The sequence below is a fragment of the Rhinichthys klamathensis genome, unplaced genomic scaffold (genome assembly GCF_029890125.1).
Source record: "Rhinichthys klamathensis goyatoka isolate OS25496 unplaced genomic scaffold, OSU_Roscu_1.1 h1tg000079l_1, whole genome shotgun sequence".
Taxonomy (NCBI): Eukaryota; Metazoa; Chordata; class Actinopteri; order Cypriniformes; family Leuciscidae; genus Rhinichthys; species Rhinichthys klamathensis.
Window position 1 is genome coordinate 905,698 of NW_026606621.1, and position 20,495 is coordinate 926,192.

Below are 20,495 nucleotides of genomic sequence, written 5' to 3' on the forward strand. Positions count from 1 at the left end.
AGATCTATAATGCCTGGAGAAAGCTGTCTGTTAGCATTTTGATTCCTAAAAAAAAAAAAAAAAAAGATTGTGTGGTTACAGCATCAGACAACAAAAGCAAACAGGGCCATGCTAACCAGACAAACTTTGACCAACAGGTCAAAGAGTTGACAGTATATATTGTTGAAATATCGTTTGAATGGATTTGATATCAAATTAGATTCAGAATCTATTCGATCACACGGTGGGATTGAAGGCTTGAGCTGAATTTGCATCATGTAGTTGGCAGAGAGAAACTGGGAAGTGCAGTAAATAAGAAGAGACAAAGTGACTTATTACAGTCGGAATTAAACCACGTCAAGCGAGTTCTTGTTGCCTCTCCACAGAGAGTCTACTCGGTTTAGACCCCATCATGATGAATGACATTTACTACAAATGACAACACACAGTAGCTTGAACTGAAGTGTATGTAAGTAGACCATTACAGTCCCCTTTTTAAAATAAAGAAAACATTCAAAATATTCTTTATATATCAGTATTCTGGGTTCAGAACTAAAAAAATAGGCAATTACTGTCACTGTATGGTTTCCTGATTAACATTCAAGCTCACGTTTGGTAGACTGTTTCATTTTAAGTACTAAATAGTCTCCAGTCCGATTGAATTTTGTTTTTCTTTCTTTTGCACAGGCAGAAGGTTAAGCTCTGTCACGCTATAGTGTCTTGTCAGCATCGATGTTTAAGGTCAACTTACTGCAAGACGTGTAGCTTCCCATGTCTTCCCATCATCCAACAGGAATTTGATTTTCATCCTCCCCGCTGTTCCAAATGACATAATCCTTTTCAGGATGTTCAGCTGAGGATTGGCAGTCCAGGCCATGTCTCCCACTGGAAGTGTAAATGTAATTGTGGAGCAAAGAGTTGTCCATCAAAAAAAAAAAAAAAAATAGATGGAATGTCCAAGGGCTGTATTTGGATCAATGCAGTCAGTATGTTGGATTGCAAAATTTGGTTCCAGGGCTCGAGTAAGATCTTCAAATGTTTAATACCTCTCAAGACACATGAGATAAAACTGGAGCATCAGTTCCCAGCCCTCCTAGATTTCCTGTTATTGAGGAGGCTGAAGAACGGCATGCAATATCCATTCAGTCAGTCAGACCATACAGGCTTGAAAATGTCAAAATCCAGAGCAGATATGATCAGTATAGTTCTCTGATGCAGAGTAACAACAGTGTCTCTAGCAATAACTGGGAAACAACAAGTCCCTCATGCAGACCGCTGAATTATTAACAGCAGCAAGTTCATCACAAGAGTGACATACAACCTGCCAGTCTTTTTCTATCCCAGTGCAGATGTAGATGTGCATTACAGAAAATGACTGTTTCGGTACAAACAGTGTCTGTACGTGAAAGTCTCAGTCAAACAGACTTCTGAATTGCAGCATTACAATTAAAAGAAGCCCAACATTTGCTGTGCAACAAAATAAATCATTAAAAATCATTAATTTTGACTAACTATACCCATTTATTTTCAGATAATTAGCATGAACACATGTGCATGTTTTCCCTATTTTTTTAAATACTGTACAATTAACAGCCATCAAAACAGATGTTAAATTTGCCATAGCCTTCATGCAAATGTCTACAAGAAAGAAAGAAAGATGCTAGCACAGTTGTAGTAATACAGATTTTGATGAGAGAACTTGTAAGCCAGAGTATTTCTCAGCAGCCAAGTGCTTCTCTCTATACAATGAACTATTTCTTTTCTGCATTCAACAGCTTTTTCTTCTGTTAGTTGTTCTTTATGAAAGGATAACTCAGTAGAGGTCAGACAACAGTAAGCAGTTTGTGATTAAAACTATTAGCGTGTGACCATAGTTGTGACACTGTGCACATGCTCACGGAACACCGGTTTCAATTCAGCGTACATCATGTCCTGTACACAGATCTCTCTCTCTCACGATCTCTCTCTCTCTCTCTCCCACCATTTCCCAGTATCTAACTGTCCTCAACAGCACTTACACAGCATAGCTCTCAGGGGTTCCACACATGTAGAATTGTGTATATTTGGCTTTATTACAATACAATGGTAACACTTTGGTAAATGCCACTTAAATGTTATGTTTTTGTACTATTTTGCCAGCAAAATGGTTCCGAAACACCACAACAGTATGGTTGCACGTCTCAGAGCAACACACAGTGGTGTTTTTGATACTGAATGAATTTGCGTTTGAACTAATCAGAAGAATGATTCAACAACCCATTCATAAAGACAGTTATGCGCTTCCAGATTCCTGAATAAACCAGCCAATTTGGACAAATTGGTTGAGTAAATGATTCAATGTCTCACTTATTAAAACTGAAATGCCAGCACCTTTTTTTTTCGTATTGTTGCTTTTTTTCTCATTATTTTATATGGCTTCAATCTCATTACACTATGTATGTACATTATTGTATGCAATTTGTTATCGCAGTGTAAATGTAATCAAGCCAACTTTGAGCTGCATTAAACAGTCATTGTGAATACATCTAAATTTAAACACACACATGCGCAAGAATTCACATTGATTTTAAGGATGCCATCAGTATTATCCGGATGTGGACCCTCAAGCTCGGACTCATCTGATGAAACTGACATTTGTCTTTATTGAGGTTCAGTCCAGCCTCATTAGTCTGGCTCAACCTGGCACATAGGTCGGCATTTTGTAGATGAGTTGATGCTCCATAAATGATCATGTTGTCTAGGTAACACTGGGCAACCCTCCTTGTTAGAATCCCTCAGCTCTGGACGTGTATGCTACCTGTCTTCTTTGTGACAGCACTAGGGTACAACCATTCAGAGTCTGTTTTGTCTATTATTCAATTTTCCACAAATCATTTAAGAGATAGCATAATGAATGTGCATTCAAATCATTTTATGTGCAGACGCAAGTCATGATATTACATTTCTGTAGTAGACATATATGATTCATCTCATTTATAGAGTTAACCCACAAGAAAAGTTAGGCTGTTTACACGGAAACGATCAGAAGAGAAAACGCAAAAGTGGCGTTGTGTTGCAATGTGAAGCTCTGCCACACAACAACACCAAGTCCGCGCGCCTGCGTACAACCAGATCTGTGCCTTCACTGTCTTGCAGACTTTTGCATTTTTACCCTTTAGACGGAAACGCGGCGGTGGAGCGTTTTTAAGATTTCCACTCTGGAGGGTGGTTTCACTTTTTTTGCGTTTTTAAAGGGATACTCCACCGTTTTTTCATATTAAACTATGTTATTCTCTTATCTAAGACGAGTTGATACATACCTCTCTCGTCTCAGTGCGTGCACTGAAACGCTCTGTCGGGCGGAGAACTTTGAGAGCAGTTAGCTTAGCCCCATTCATTGTATATGGGCCAAACAAGTTAAAAGTTAGAAGCGACCAAACACATCCACGTTTTCTCTATTTAAATATAGTTACACGAGTAGTTACACGACCAAGTATGGTGACACTAAATAAAATGTGGCGCTTTTTATAAGCGGGTAAAATGGATAACTAATGTATGGCGGAATAGCACTTATTGGGAACACTTCGACTCGGCGCTGTAATATCTTCACTCGTGAAAAGTCCTCTCCCCCCTCTCCCTCTCCCTGATACTTCGTCAACTCTGCAAAAAAAACTACTAGGCTACTACTGCAGGCGTGCAGGTCACGTTGGTTCTATTGACGGAAATGACAGGGAGAGGGAGAGGGAGAGGGGGGAGAGGACTTTTCACGAGTGAAGATATTACAGCGCCGAGTCGAAGTGCTCCCAATAAGTGCTATTCCGCCATACATTATAGTTATCCATTTTACCCGCTTATAAAAAGCGCCACATTTTATTTAGTGTCACCATACTTGGTCGTGTAACTACTCACTACTCGTGTAACTATATTTAAATAGAGAAAACGTGGATGTGTTTGGTCGCTTCTAACTTTTAACTTGTTTGGCCCATATACAATGAATGGGGCTAAGCTAACTGCTCTCAAAGTTCTCCGCCCGACAGAGCGATTCAGTGCACGCACTGAGACGAGAGAGGTATGTATCAACTCGTCTTAGATAAGAGAATAACATAGTTTAATATGAAAAAACGGTGGAGTATCCCTTTAAGCCCTAAAAACGCTGTCACCGTGTAAACGAAAGGCACATCTGATAAAATATTTTTACGTTTTCACCCACTAGCGTTCTCGTGTAAACATGTTGGCAGGATTATTTGAATTAATTATTTTAGAATTTTTCTTCTAAAAATCAGTTTATGTGTTAATAGCTTGTAACTATTTTTTTCCTGATCATATTTTTAACAATAGTAGTTTTTTTTTTTTTTTTATTTTTTTTTATAGTAGACAAAAACTACACTGGATTTCCCTCAGGATGTACACTTAATTAATGTAGTGTAGTCTCTTGTTCATGCAATCCCTCACCATGCATACTAATTTTGCATCCACTATGCAGAGCTTCCACTTCTTTTCATTTAAAGCCACAGTTAAACAACTGTAAAGCTGATACCTGCAGTTTCTGACCAGTGAAAACATTCATTCCTAGCATTCATTCCACATTTACTAGAATTCTGTAGGTGATATTATTATGTTATCAAAGCAATCTATTTGTGATTGACTGTACAGTCAAGAGAGTACAGTCAATCTTTCCTTTAAAGCCGGCATGAAACAGAAGTTGTGATAGCCTTTTCTTTCCTAATGTAATATATATCCAAGTGAAACGGCTTCTGGAACAATACAAAATGTGTTTGACTTGATTTTGTCCATGGGGAATTGATTGGAAGGTTGTGGTTTGCTATTGGTGGATCTCATGTGAGTGACAGGTTGTCCCGCCCTTGCGCCAGTAAACATCATCAGAGAAGAGAAGAGATGATGATGGGGAGGCGAAGTTATTTTGATTAAAGATTGTGAGGGCACATGCATTTTCAAAATAAATTAATGATGTGCATGGATAAATAATTTATAATAAATACATTATTCCACACAAAACAAAATCAAATAAAGAAAAGTCGATTTTGATTTCATGGTGACCAAGTAGTTGATCTCTCCGAGCATATATTTAGTTATATGATGCAAATGCAAAGAAATTCATGTACTGTTACATGGCTAAATAATCTTTGGGGCCACTGAATGTGTTCACTATATATGTAACGTACAGTATGACGGTCAGTAAGAGCTGTGCGTGCCTCCTACGCCGGAGATCATGGTTCTATTCCTTCTCAAAGTGGGTCGAGTAGGACTGGTTACATACAGCATATTCACAGTATATCAGTACACTCAGTTATACAGGTTGTTGTAACTGAAGTGCATGGTATTTTCCTGTCACAAAATATATTTTTTTCATTGTTTAGGGCAAAATTAAGGGCAATGTCTTATTTCCCCAAGTTTTATATTCCCCTTCAGGTTGCTTTTTCTTATATTTGTCTGAAACGGTTTGCGTCTTGCAGTGCTTTTGTGCAACCACCGCATTTTTACTTTCTGCCACGTCTTTTGCATCAACATTCACAGACTCATATTGTCTTCTCAAGTGTTAAATCAGACTTCAGACTCCAGTCTGGTCATGTACCATTTCACTATCCATGTCTCTGAAGCCGCATGTTGTGACAAGCTCACGTAGCGCTGCCACATCGTGATACGTGAACTTTCACACAGCACCTCTGTGTGATTGTCTTCAACCATTGAAATACGCTTCATTCTTCACAGCTGTTCTGGTAAATGCTTCACGTAAAGAAAGTTTTGTCCTTGTTAGGGCAACTTTTTTTTAAACCTGATTGAACACAGGGAATGTCTGTCATTTATCTCTCAAATGTTGTTGTGGGTCTGATCTTTAATTAGTGCCTTTATTTCTCTTCTTCAGTGCTACTCTCCTTTTATCTTTAATCCTTGTTCTCATATATTTGATCTCACTTAATTGTTTGATAAGCAAGCGAAAAGCATTTGGTTGTGAATTGCTCCCTACCCTGCTTCTCACCCCTTTTGCTTTTATTTTATGGTGTGCAGATTTTCTCTCATATGTTCAGTTTCAAAAGGCAAAGCAGTGTGGATGAGAAAACGACATTTTCTGTGAGCCACGTATTATAATTTTAAAACGACTTGCATTACAGGCAGCATGATTTGTAGAATATTATTATTTTTCATTGTTCACTGATCCCCACACATGGGCTAGACATATTTTTGTTTGCATTAACTATATAGACAAATGTCTACAAATGTTGACAAATTATACATCTTTTCAACGGTCTGTGGGTTTAGTGTTAGTATTCGGTCTCTGCTTTATCATAGACATGTTTCAGCTACAGCAATATAGTAATGTGTGTTGGAAATACAAATGAAAACATGCAAAATCAAAAGAAGACCTTCATTACAAAACAGTAATCCCTGAATTAATCCAATCAGTCACTTGGGCAAATTGTTAAAGTCAAGCATCCATTGAAAAACATCCAATAGCATTTTTTGTCCACAAAAGAGTTAAATCAGTGAAATATTGATATTGTCCATTGTTTACATCAGATTTTCCACGGGAAATCTCACAAAATCTCTCGCCGTCACACTTGACTTTAGAGTAGACAAACATGGCAGACGACGGGCAAGAAGAAATGGCGATTATAGTGTTTGGACAGCTTTTTACAGGAAAAAGTGTGGGAAAAATGAAGGAAAAGGTGGCTTTCTGATTGGGTATCGCTTCGTTCCACATGACAATCTACAGAGCCAACCCTTCCGTTACGCAAACTACACACGTTGCGTAGGGCCCCCAAACCACCAGGGGGCCCCCTTGCTCCTCACTATATAAAATAAACATGACGGTGAATTCGGAGTCATGTGAAAATATTTTTAATAATGTAACAAATTTGCTTTATGAAATATTAATAATCAAAAATAACTTATGATTAATTATGAATATTTGGGTCAGTTAATTGGATTAACTTGATGTGGCTAAATTAATATTACAATCAATTAATCAGTTCGTCCAACAAACTCTTTTGATTATTCATTTATTCTAAGAAAAGGGTATCTTCCATGGCCACAGAAAAATAATTATTTCTTAGCATGTACAGCGCTTTGAGCATGTAACAAGATCAAGATCGTAAAAGAGACTTTGTTTGCAAGCAGTGAATCAGAACCAAATACATATCGTGCACAAGTTTTATTAACTAAATCATAAACATAACTAAACTAAACAAACATACATACATAGGTACAAGGGTGAGTGATAGAATGGAACTAGAAGCCGGAAATGAAACTATGGAGGAGATTCATTTAACTGTGAAAAGAACCATCAGCTTATCTATTTTCAGAGCACTTTATTTAAATTGATACCTTGCATGGCTTTGTAGTGTGGGGACAATTCGTGAAGTTGTTGAAAATTGAAGTCCTCTCTATCTCTCTCTCTCTCTCTCTCTCTCTCTCTCTCTCTCTCTCTCTCTCTCTCTCTCTCTCTCTCTCTCTCTCTCTCTCTCTCTCTCTCTCTCTCTCTCTCTCTCTCTCTCTCTCTCTCTCTCTCTCTCTCTCTCTCTCTCTCTCTCTCTCTCTCTCTGTGTTTGCTGGCCCTGGGCCGGAGAGGTCACGCACAGCACCCAGGAGAAGGGAGGAAGTCTTTGTGCCAAACTTCTGAGATTGTCCTTGGTTCTTTTCTGGTTGAGAGAGTCTTCTCTCTCTCCTGAATGAGCCCATGGCTGGTTGTGAGTCCTCTGAGTTGGATTGAAGAAACTACAGTTTGACTCTGTTGGGAGAGTGAAAGTATAGCAGGCCGTGGTCACAGCCTGTTGGGGCCCATGGGACCCGCTGGGGGTCCCCACAGACATCAACCAGCAGTCGAGAAGCAGGAAACAACAAGAGCGAGTCACTGTGAATTGGCCTCTAATAAAGCCCGAGAAAGGCCCCACCTCTCCGGGTTTGCTTGACCAATGAGAAGGGTGGAATTTCCGAGCGAGAAAATTCCTCTGTGGTTGATTTATGAATCTTTGTTTTAAGCATGCTCATTTGCATGTGCAGCTGGATTTGTTTCTGATGAAGAAACTAAGAACGATTCTGGTGATACTAATATGTTGCACACCTATCGAAATACCATGTACACAATCATTTCGATCTGCAAAGTACCAATTTATAGACACCAAACATTGTAAAGGTGACCATTGATTCTATTGTAAAATACACAGCATCAACAAAATAATAGTATTAAAAGAAATGACAAAAGACAGTAAATCATTCACAAAATGTTCTTCATGTTCATTTATAGATCAGTTTGTTTATAATTAATGCAGCAAAGTCTGTATTAAAGGCTGTTTCTGTCTTCCCCAACGTCTCTGTCTTGAACATGTGACCACATTTTTAACAGCAATAAAACCAACTTATCTGATCGTAGTCCTGGTAACCCAAATACCCTTCTTGCACTGTTGGGGGATGTTGAGCTTTAAAGATTATTTGTTAACCATAACAAATAATTGTGTCTGATTGGTCTCAGTTGTTACAATAATGATTTATATGTATTCAATAACTGTTTCGGACTCGGACATCTTGCAGTGCGGCATATAATAACATACGTCTTGACATGGCTATGGCTATGGCTGCAAAACAAAACTATCCTTCTGGAACAGAAAAAAGTGCCAAGACTGAAAAAAGTATGTATGTTAAATTCATAAGCAAGTCGTAAACCAATAACTCAAGTCCAGGGGCCAGTTTCACAAAGATAGACTTTGACTATGGCTTAGATATAGTAGATAGTCAGACTTCAGATAGACATCTAAATTAGACCGTTGGACAAAGCACTTAAGACTCTGACTATCTTAAGTAGGACTACACTGCAATGCATTCTGGGTAAAATAAGACACTTTTCAAAACAAAAAACATGGCGGATCGAGTAAGTGCATTCAACCGCTCAGTGCAGTTTACACCAGCGGAAAATATGTGTTTGTTGGAAATTTAACGGAGAATGTAGCAATAAAAAAGAAGTGTTTAATTTGGAAAAAGATTGCGACGACAGTAAACAGCGTTAATCCGACCGTTGAGCGGAGCGTTAAAGACGTACAGAAAAGGTACAAAAACATGGTACAAGAAGCCAAAAAAGAAATATTCAGGAGAAAGTATCCAAAAACGGGAGGAGGACCCCAAGAGAAACTTAAGGACACCACTGAAATGGTGATGACTATATATGGTGGACAGTCGCCTATGTTCTGGGGGATAAGCGGAGGACGGGAAAGTGGAGTGTGTGGAGTCAACATCGACGTTACCGGCGGAGTTCCCTCAGCCACTGACAGCAGCACCCCGCCTTGTCAAGAGGAAGAGCCAGACAGTCAAGAGGAGAATACAGGTAACTGCGGGTGATTGTTTTAAAGAAATCAGTTTGTTTTTTACTTTTGCTTCATTGCCGTCGATTTGATGCTAATAAAGTCAAGTTGATGTATGCTAATGTGAACCGGTAAGCTTGCTAGCCAGCAAATAAACGTGAACAACGTAATGCCTCAGCCTATAATACAAGGAACCTATGTTCTAGGTCTGCAATTTATATGACGCAGGAATCCGATTCATGAAGCAAGTAAGGTAATGTTATGTCTGTACTTATTTTTAATGACCCTGTCTTTGACTTGGGACCAAAGCGAGGCAGTGGAGGAGGAGCCGGGTGAGAGACGGGAGGGGACGGGAGATGAAGAGTCTGAGTCAGTGTCAGGATCAGCATCAGCTACAGCTGCTGGTCCCGTGGTTTGCACATCAGTGTCGAGAGGAACAACTATGTCAATGGTGCTAGACAAACAATACAGAAATCTTGAACTGGAAGAGAGGAAATTGCTGCTCGAGATTGAAGTTTTACAGCTTCAGAGAGATAAATTAAAATTAGAGTTGCACAAACAGTCGCTGGAGTTGTGAATATCTTGAATACTTCCAATAAGACAATGAGGTATTTTAGGCTAATTCTTTTCTGTGTTTTTTAAAGCAGTTTCAAAAGTTAATATGTTGAGTAGGCCTACTTCTAATCTGCCTTATTTACACTGGTTAAGAGTTTGAACGGTAGATATGTTGTACTTTTAATCAGAGGTGGAAAGAGTAATAAAATATTCTACTCAAGTAAAAGTACTACTACTTCAATGAAATTTTACTTAAGTACAAGTAAAAGTACCGGTCTAAAAATCTACTCAAGTAAAAGTAAAAAGTAGCTCATTTAAAATTTACTCAGAGTAAAAGTTACTGAGTTACTTTTTTAACAGCGGGTGGGGGAATCCCCCGTGTAGGGTTGTATTAATGGTATGAGATTTTCACAGTATGATAATGTCTCAGAAAATATCACGGTTTACAGTATTAATCAATTATTAAAGGTGCTATATGTATTTTTTAGCGGCCTCTATCGGTGATGTTTCAGATTGCAACCAATTTTTACAAGAGCGCTCGTGCTCGAACACAAGAGCGATCACTCATGGTACCGGCCACACTGATACTTTCAACACACGGAGAAAGTGTCACACAACATGCTGGAAACTCATTTAAACTCCCACTGCAACGTTACAATAATAGGCTACTTTTATCAGCTTGACGTTGAACTAATGCTCCATGCTCGTACCATGATAACGTTACATCTGTGGTGTTATCTAGCATAAGGCATTTCACTAACTATTCGTGTATCTTTCACAATCAGCAATGTCAACATAGGTGAATGTATAACATGATAACGAAAATGGTTAGTAAACTAGACTGAACAATTTCAGTGTAACAGTAAGATCGTAGGAAGTAACATTACTGTACTGAACGTGTCTGGAAATGTGTATTATAAACAATATGATAGTAGTGGGATGAGTGACGTTAGACAGTAGATCTAGTACATAAAATAAAAGTTACATCCTAAAGCACTTACTTTTTGTTATCCTGGAACAGTCTTTTGTATTCATTTCATGTCTCATGTATGTTGTAGTTTACCTTGCTATTTCATTATAGTTTAACATTATTTCAGCATATCTGAAAACTTGTAATTTATCACAATAAAAATAGCGGAGGTCTCTCCATAATTCAAACGCTCTGCCGATGTTGATCCGTGTTTTCGTCCTAAGTCGATCCGATTCACGTTTGGCCTGACGAGCTTCAGCAGATACATTTTGTTTGTTTTGTTTTTTATATTTATGTGGAGTTTGTGTTGGAGTCTGTGCTGTGCTGGAGGCAGGTCGTTTGTTGGTGTTATCAGACTCCATGTCGTCAGCTGCAGTGCCGTCGCATAGACTGTATATAAAAAGGAGAGAGCTCGGGAGCGCGCATGCACGTCATATCCGATGGATTTCGCAGTAAATCCGACCGGAGACTTCACATAGAAATAGGAATACTGGCCTTCAGAGGTAATAGCTAAAACCGACAAGTGGATCATTGTAATGTGTGATTACAACCCCTTCACACGCAGGCAATAAAAAAGGATTCATTTAGAAGAAAAGTTACATATAGCATCTTTAAATAAATAAACGGTATTATTAAATTAAGGTTATTATTATCATTAGTTAAAATGACAGTTAATTAATGAAAACAGGGTTTTTTTTTGGTTGAACAAATGCTTTTACTATAACAAACTTGAAACCATTTGTTTGTTTTGTTTATTAAATTTCAATAAAACATGTCTAATCAATTAAATTCAATAATTGATAATGAATTAGATTGACAACTTATTTTTAACATTAATAATTTATTAAAATGTTTAAGAATAATATAGTCCTATGAAATGTATTTTATTCAGAAAATTAATGTTTCTTTTTATGATTTAATCCAAATATATTATCAAAAACGGTGGTAATCAAATGTAAATTTAAACTTGTGTCCTTTTATTTTTGGGGAAGCGCTGCAAAACAGATTTACTAAATTAAACCATGGACAAAAAAATGTATATTCCTTTAAATAATGTTTAATAAAATGTATTATAGTTGTTATCATTATTTTGAGAAGTTCGTTCTATTGTATGCCCAGAATTTCTCCTTAGTAAACCGAACTTTTATTTTGACAGGTTGTAGTGAAGACCCGTTTCAATGTGTATTTGACAATGTTTTTCTCAAATAAAATTATTGAAAATGCTCATTAGGCGTTCTCTCAGAGTAGCTCTGGAAATGTATTCATGTCCTCAAATTGTTTGTGAGACGCTGAAAACACCATGAACGTCCGCGTACTTGAGTATGTAACGTTAGTAGACATAGTAGACGCAGCTCAGCAGAACAAATATGTTATATATTTACATAGCAGTATTTTTGTGCTTAAATATTCACAGACAATGTCGCGATTGGATTTATTGCACAGTTCTACTTTCCATGTATTCATCCATCCATTATTTTGCGTGTTTACGTGACATCTGCGTTATGTATATTCCATTTTCATGACTGGATTCCGGGATTCCCTCTGCATCACGTAAGTCATTCGGCCTTAAGTTATAATCATCAGGACATACCTTTAACTGCAGGAGGGATGGTGTTGTCCTATGTATCCTCCTTTTGCAGCCACTTTGCGTCCACATTTTTTGCAAATTGGATATCTATCCTCGAGGACAACCACTCGTTTTTTCTACAAAGAATTTCCATACTGGCAATAATTCGCTTCATAAGAATTCGAGGGCGCTTTCAGCTCAGCTGGGTCTGCGTCACCTTTCTTGCGCGTTTGTTCTCCCGCCCTTCAACCAATCGATGCAGTAGTTTCCGGAGTGTGATTTTTTTTTTTCTCCCTTGTATTATTTTTTACTCAGTAACGGATATGATTTCAAATGTAGCGAAGTACAATACTTCAAACAAAACGTACTTAAGTAAAAGTAAAAGTACAGATTTTAAAAACTACTTAAAAAAGTAGAAGTACACAAAAAAACTACTCAATTACGTAACGCGAGTAAATGTAATTCGTTACTTTCCACCTCTGCTTTTAATAACCTTGATGATTTTGATATGAATGAAATGAGACACAAACGCTGTATAATTTACTGTACTAATTTATTGAATGAACAGTATGTCACTTAAGAAAACTTCAAAAAATAAATGTATATATTTATTAAGTTGGTTGCTACTCATTTAAGCCTAATAGGTAAAGACAGACAACATGGTGGCCCACTTTAATGTGATTTTTGTTGTTGTTTCAGACATTGAAAATCCTGTCAACATACATCTGACGCACATATCGACCGGTTCCATTCTGCTCCTCTAAATCTTCTCTGTCCTCCCGTTCATTGTGATTGTCATCTCTGATATCCTCTCCTTGAGGGTCAGGTAGCCGGAGATCCCTAATGATTAAGAAGTAAACAATTATGATTATAGTTGTAGAATGTTGTAAATAGTTATTCAATTAGGCCTATTGAAAATGGCTAGCAATTTAAATTGTTTGTTTTCAGGTAGGCCTACCTCGCTATGTTATGCAGCACAACAGTCGCACAGATGATGTTACACACTCTGTCAGGTGCCATTCGCAATTCCCCATGAGAGTCATGAATTGATCCAGGCTAGCAGGCCACACAGTTGAGGAACCGGAGATCAGAATCACAAACAGCCTGAATGTTTAGGCTGTGATATCCTTTTCTATTCACAAACAAATGTTCATGAGCTGTTGGAGCTTGGATTCTGACATGTGTCCCATCAATTGCTCCAGCAACATTGGGAAATCTTGCTATGCTGAAGAACCCTCTTTTGACTTTGTTCAGCTCAGCCAGTTGGTTTGGAAACTGAGGGAGCTTATTTGAAAGTGCCCTTCATACCATGTATACCACCCGTGACACAGAAGCTTTGCTGAGACCCACTGTGTCACCAACAGCATTCAGAAACGTTCCTGTTGCATAAAATCTCAACGCAGTGCAAACCTGTAGCACTGCTGGGATGCTGTGGCTTCTTGAAGTGGCAGGGCTCAGTACTTCAGCTAATTCATCTTAGACCTGAGTTAGCCTGGGGGTAAGATGTCTAATTTTTGTGGTCTAAATTAAGTCAGTCTTTATTTTTGTGAAACTGTCTAACTTGCATTAGACTAGTCTATGATCACATTTTAGACTTGTCTAACACTATAGACCGGTCTAAAATAGCTTTGTGAAACCGGCCCCAGGTCTCCACTGTGTTTCGTTAGCATTTCGGTTTGTGTTTGTGCTGGTATACATCAATAATCAAAACGTTCTTATGCGTGGTTTAATGTATATAAGAAATAAACTTTCCTGTTCAGGATTACAAGCTGTCATGTGACTCAGGTACTTTAAAAACAATGCCCATTAGTCTAAAATTAGCTCATTTAGAGAATTATTTATGTATTTGCGTATGTTTACCTAAGCCTTGTTCACTCTAAAAAAAAATGCTGGGTTATTTCAACGCAGATTTGAGCCAAAATGGACAAAGCCAAATGTTGGGTTAAAATAAAAATAAAAATGTAACCCAACGGTTGGGTTTGTCCATATTTGAATTCACCCCTATAGAAAACGTCTCAGGTTACGACTGTAACCACAGTTCCCTGAGATAGGGAACGAGACGATGTGTCGATGACGCTTTGGGAACGCTTCCAGCGTGAATGCGTCTGAAGCATCTATGTCAACTAGTCCAATGGATGGAATGAACGTCACGGGCGGGTGGCGTCATGGCCAGGAAGAGATAAAAGCGCATCAGGTGCAACCGGCATTAGCTTTGAAAATTGCCGAAGCAAGTCGATCACAGGGATGCAGGAAGTATGGCAGGGCGACGCATCGTCTCGTTCCCTATCTCAGGGAACTATGGTTACAGTCGTAACCTGAGACATTCCCTTTCGAGGGAACTCGCGATGCGTCGATGACGCTTTGGGAACGAGAATACCCAAATCTCCAAACTTTCAAGTGCCTGAGTGTCAGCCTGTTGTCAGTACTACACTAAGCACCTGAGACCCTGGGGCAGCACCCAGGTCCAGACTATAAAACCTGACGAATGTAAGCGGTGAGGACCAGCCTGCCGCATCACAAACGTCGTGGAGAGAAACTCCAGATAATAAGGCATTATGCTGCGTTCACACCAGAGGAAAATAGCGCGTCAAATTCGCACCTACCGCGTCTAGTTATACGCTTGAACACTTTGAATCCATTCATGCATCAAAAGCGAAATTCCCAAATTAGATTGGGAACAAATGGAAGGCCCCGTGATGGAGGTGAAACAATAGAGGGAAGGAAGCACTCGTTTAATTTATTTTTATGATGAGCGCCCTCAAGGGCGCAGATGGCACTGGGGACGGGGGGGACATGACCCCCCCAGATTTATAGTGACCCGATCCTTCCCCCCCTCACTATCCCTACAAAAGGTGACAAAAATCGGTAAAACAGAGGATTAACCAATGTTTTCGCTATATGTACATTAGCCAAAGTAGAGTGTCCCGGCCCGCCGCTGCTTTAGAATCGGGTCGGGACAGACGCAGGCTGATCTACACCGGTCACCATTACTTTGTCCACGTTCTCACTACACGCCGTTCTGTTGTCAATAAACACACGATGCCTTCATGCCACCGACGTTTACACACTCTCTCTCTCTGTGTGTGTGCTACGACTCCTCCTGAGTGACGTCGCCAGGGTCCTATGAGGAGCTAGTAGCTGCCTTAATCGTGCCTGTAGGAGCGGACCGGTAACCATAGTGATCATATACCATCTATGACTGAGCTGAGTCGGTGATTTTCTGAACTGAACAAAATCGACTGTATAAATGCCACATAAAGGCAATGAAGAGACAGAAAACAATCACCTCGTTTTTTCAAAAAACAAACAATGTAAGTATCCTATGCCTGTTGACTTTCCCAGATGTGGCAGATTAGATTTGTTAAGGGGAATAGCTAGTCAGACAATAAGGCTTTTGCACTTAGCAAAATGTGGAGACCATAACTATGCATTTAGGTGAGTGGACAGAGACAAATAATGAATGAACACAAAAAGAATGGTTGGATAAATCAAACAATTTATCGTCGTCAGGAAATAATGTTTTATCTTATCATTTAACCCATGGTACTGTATAAATTGATGAGGTATGTTCACTGTCGTGTAAACCACTATAAGTAAATTTGTGTGGTGCAAGGTTTATGCAAACAACAAATAAAGGCCTACATAAACTTTTGACATCCTCTTATAGCAGGAAATCATGTTTTTTTTATTGTACGGAGCAACGGAGGATATAGATTCTTAAATTATGGGCTATGAAAAACATTTCTTAATATGTCATACATCATTTGAAAGATATTTCTAATCTATAAATTGCAATAAAATTGTAATTAACACTTAAATTTTTTTTTTTTAGTTTTTCTTAGATATTTTTGAAATATTAGTTTTAGCCATTAATTCTCAGGAACATGTTGTATTCACATTGATATTCACATTCTATAGAGGTATAGAGGGTTAACTGAAATTATAAGATTTAAACTGTTGTCCTCCTGGCCTGCAGGCGATTTCTGATGACAGTAAGGCAGGCCCTAGTCAGTCAAGTGAGGATCTGCAGGAGGGCAGCCACAGTAGAAAATATGTTGTTGTTATTTTATTTTATTTTTGCACATAGGTTCTTGCTTTTTGTTCATAATGATAGACTTTGTATGCTGAGATAAGCAAATGTTTAAATAAAACATACTTTGCTGAATACATGAAGATTTGGTGGGTGATTGGCATACTATCAGGCCTTTGTTTGCCTTTGTTCATTGTTGTTTATCCATGATTTCAAACAAGATCCCCCAATGGCTTTTTAGTGCAAATCATTAGCCCAAATTACATAAAGAAACTACTTGAGCACTAGTTAAAGCCAAAATTACGCAAAATAACGAATTGAGTTTAAATCATTTGCTGACAGCTCGGTCCCCCCAGTTAAAAATCCTATCTGCGCCACTGAGCGCCCTTTTTCTCTGCTGGCCATTCAATATTTAATTTATCTACAGCCTTAGTAATCACCTCCACCATCTCCTCATACGCTGGGGAAAGAGATGGACGAATCCATCAGAAAGTTCTTTCTGGTTTAATGAAAAAGCTGACTAAATTGACCAAAAAATTATTCAAAACCATAATTTCTTTTGTAAATATGTTGTTTTGTGTAAACAACTTATTTACAAAAAAATATAGATATTTTGTAAATAAGTTGTTTACACAAAACAACTTATTTACAAAAAAATGTATGGTTTTGAAGAATTTTCTGGTCAATTTAGTCAGCTTTTTCATTCATCGGGCCACCAAAATACAATTTAATTTTTTTACATACCTTTAAAACAACTGAATCAAGCCAGTGTATAGTGTATATTGTGTGTATAGATAGATAATGTAGAAAAAGTGACACAATTTTATGCAACTGAGATGACGGGAACCATGTTTTATTTACTACGGAAAAGTCGATTGGGGTCATAGACCCCAAAGATAAATGAGGGTTAAAATATTATGACATTTTAAAAATAAAATGTTAAATAATTTATATTTGAAATTATTTAAAAACATGAAAAGATACTTTAAATGTGGAATTAAAACCGCCAGTAGGAGGCAGTAAGTCACTGTTAATGAGTGAGTCGTTGAGATTCATTCAACTGATTGTTCAAAAAGCTGATTCATTCAGTAAGGAAACACCTCGGTGTGTTTCTCAGTGCTGTGGCTTAGTTTTCAACTATTTTCGTTGGTAATATGGTATCTAAAATGTACATCACTTAATATTAACTTCTTGTTTATTAAACTTGTATAAAATCTAAATCACATTTGTTATCATGCTGATATCTGGAGAAAAACTGCACTTTTCGTGTGATATTATATTAGATTACCTATATTAAATGATATAAACCGACTAAATCACAGTGAAAGCGTTAAAATCTAAATGCGCACTTGGACTAGTAACGTTAATCTACAAGACTAACGTTACATCACGTGGGTGTGGGGGTGTGTGTGTGTGTGTGGGGGGGGGGGGGGTATACTGTATTAAACAAGCTAGGTAAACGCAGACTGTCTAAACAAGGGTAACGTTAAACGTTATAATCGCTAACATAGCAGACTACATCAGTGACAAAAGTAGTCTACATTTAGTACACAATCATGTATTTGTTTTTTGACATGATTTATAATGACTCAGCATCATCTATATGAAGAGAAAATAATCACTTCATCCGATGTTTAAAGTGAATAAATAACATTGACTTACTGGAGTTCCACAACTACCTATAAACTTAGTTCATCTCTCCTGCTACCGGAATGCGTGTGTGTCGGTGCTCGGTGGTGAAGTAAAAGGGGCGGAGGCAGTGGACCAAAGCACTTTGAGGCAAGGGAGGGGGGACTCAAGATGTTTAAAATGTTTTTTTGTTGTTGGCCCGTTTGCATTTGTATTATTTTATTTCTTAAACAATTATTTTAAGAATATACCATTATTTTATTTACAAAACACATATTTTAATGATATTTTAGGGGGGACAACCCTCATATAGGGGTTGTCAGTAGGAGGCAGTAAGTACAGTCCCCCCCCCCCCCCACCCCACCCCCCCCCCCCAGCCCACCCACCCACCCCCCCCCCCCCCCCCCCCCCCCCCCCCCCCGACCTCTGATTAATCAGGTGATTAATCCAATAATGGCAGACAGGAAGGAGCTGGCTAAAGTTCAGGAAGTAGTGAAGCTGTGCATAAAGCCTATTGTTTCGCCATAGTGTTTAGATATATATATATATCGGACAGACAACAGCAAATATAACAGACAGTTTGACACAGATCACTTGCTGAGGCAACAGAAGCTAATGCCGGTTGCACCGGATGCGCTTTTATCTCTTCCTGGTCATGACGTCACCCACCCGTCATTCCATCCATTGGACTAGTTGATATAGATGCTTCAGACGCATTCACGGTGGAAGCCTTCCCAAAGCGTCATCGACGCATCGCGAGTTCCCTCGAAAGGGAACTGACAGTCCACCTTGGATACTGAGAACTATTGTGATTATGAGACCGGTGCGGCCCTGACGTTCTTCCGAGCAGATTCGGTCTCTCTTAACACACTCACACCACAGGAAAATCTGATAAAATAATCTGTAGAACCATCAAGATAACGGGGACTTTACCAAAGGGGAGAAATTGGCCCGATTATCTTGTATTGTGTACAAACAAATGAGCCTGTCTCCAAAGTTTATTTTTCATAATAGGGCAGTAGTTTTAAAAGTTTTAATATTAACCTTTTCTAAGATTTTACAGTCCTACATTAAACTACAATTAATTATTTTAGAGATATGCATGCAATGATAAAAAGTTCCCAGGACTTAAAAATGTGGGAATTGGTTTAGGATCTGAATACTTGGCAGGTCATTTTATCTATGATGGCAATTGCACTCTTTGTGATGAAAGACGAGACATTTTATCTTGTGAAGTTGGGAGCTTATAATGATACTAGATGTACTTTTTATGCTAATTAAAATGTTCCAAAGAGCATATGTTTTAGTCTTGTTGCAGATACTGAGCTTTAGAATTTATTTTTGCAAAAAGTTTTGAACCAGGGCCCACTTATGAATCAAGATGAATAACACTGGACCAACATTTACTGTAAAGTCTTTGGTAATATGTATATATTTATCTGGATTTTAGGGTTCCCCTACCTTTGAAACCCCATTTAACCTCTGATAATGCGGCAACATCTGTCTTTGTTCTACTCATCACCGAGACCGTTCCAATGGCCTAGAAGACAGTGACGATATATATCAGAGTGATTCTTATCGGCTTCTCTGTTACTTATGGAGGTTAATGACATTTGGTAGACATTTTGGTAAAGTAGCGTATCATGATTCAGGCCATGATGATGAATGCAGCTAATGGCTTTATTTGATGTCTTATCTTCTTTGTGCCACATGAGCGGACGAGAATATATGAGCAGAGCGCTGAGGCTGATTGACGAAGGAGATCCGTTGTTCACATTTATTGATTGTTGCCATGTGAAATCATTACTGTTCAAAGTAATTGGATATTCATCTTACTGCAGATAAAGAAATGAAAATGTAACAGCTTTGTCTAAAAGACACTGAAAGACATACAGAGAGTGAAAGAGACAAAGTGCGCTCAGAAACATTTCTAAAATGCCAAAATTAATGTGCAAGCCACCCATGTATCATGTCTTTTCACAGTGTCATTGTAATTTGAGTTAGACCCTCAGCACAGTGCCAATGTAGACAGGTAATAATGCATAAAACAGTTCTGGATATGTCTGTCTACTTGCTGTCCAAGTTGCCTAAAATAATGGCAATGAGCCTGGTATGTGCCGAAAATGTACTTCAGGCAACAAACATGAACATTGCACAATAAATGTGTAAATAAGCATACAAAATAGGAATTGTGTTTTATATTATGTTGTTAATATGTGTTTTATATTATATGAAGTTGAGTTTTGCATAATGGAACTTTCTTAATGGAATGTTTCCCTTTGTTTCAATATTTGTTTTATTTTCCAACAAGCACATTTTCCAGTAAACATGCAAAACAAAATTGCACAAGATAAAGACTTGGTAAAGACTATTCAGATAATGTTAAATTAATTTCTTACTCCTCTGCACCCAAGCATAAACCACTTGAAGTGTTAAAATTATACTAAACCAAGTCAAAAATTACCCCTTTTTTTA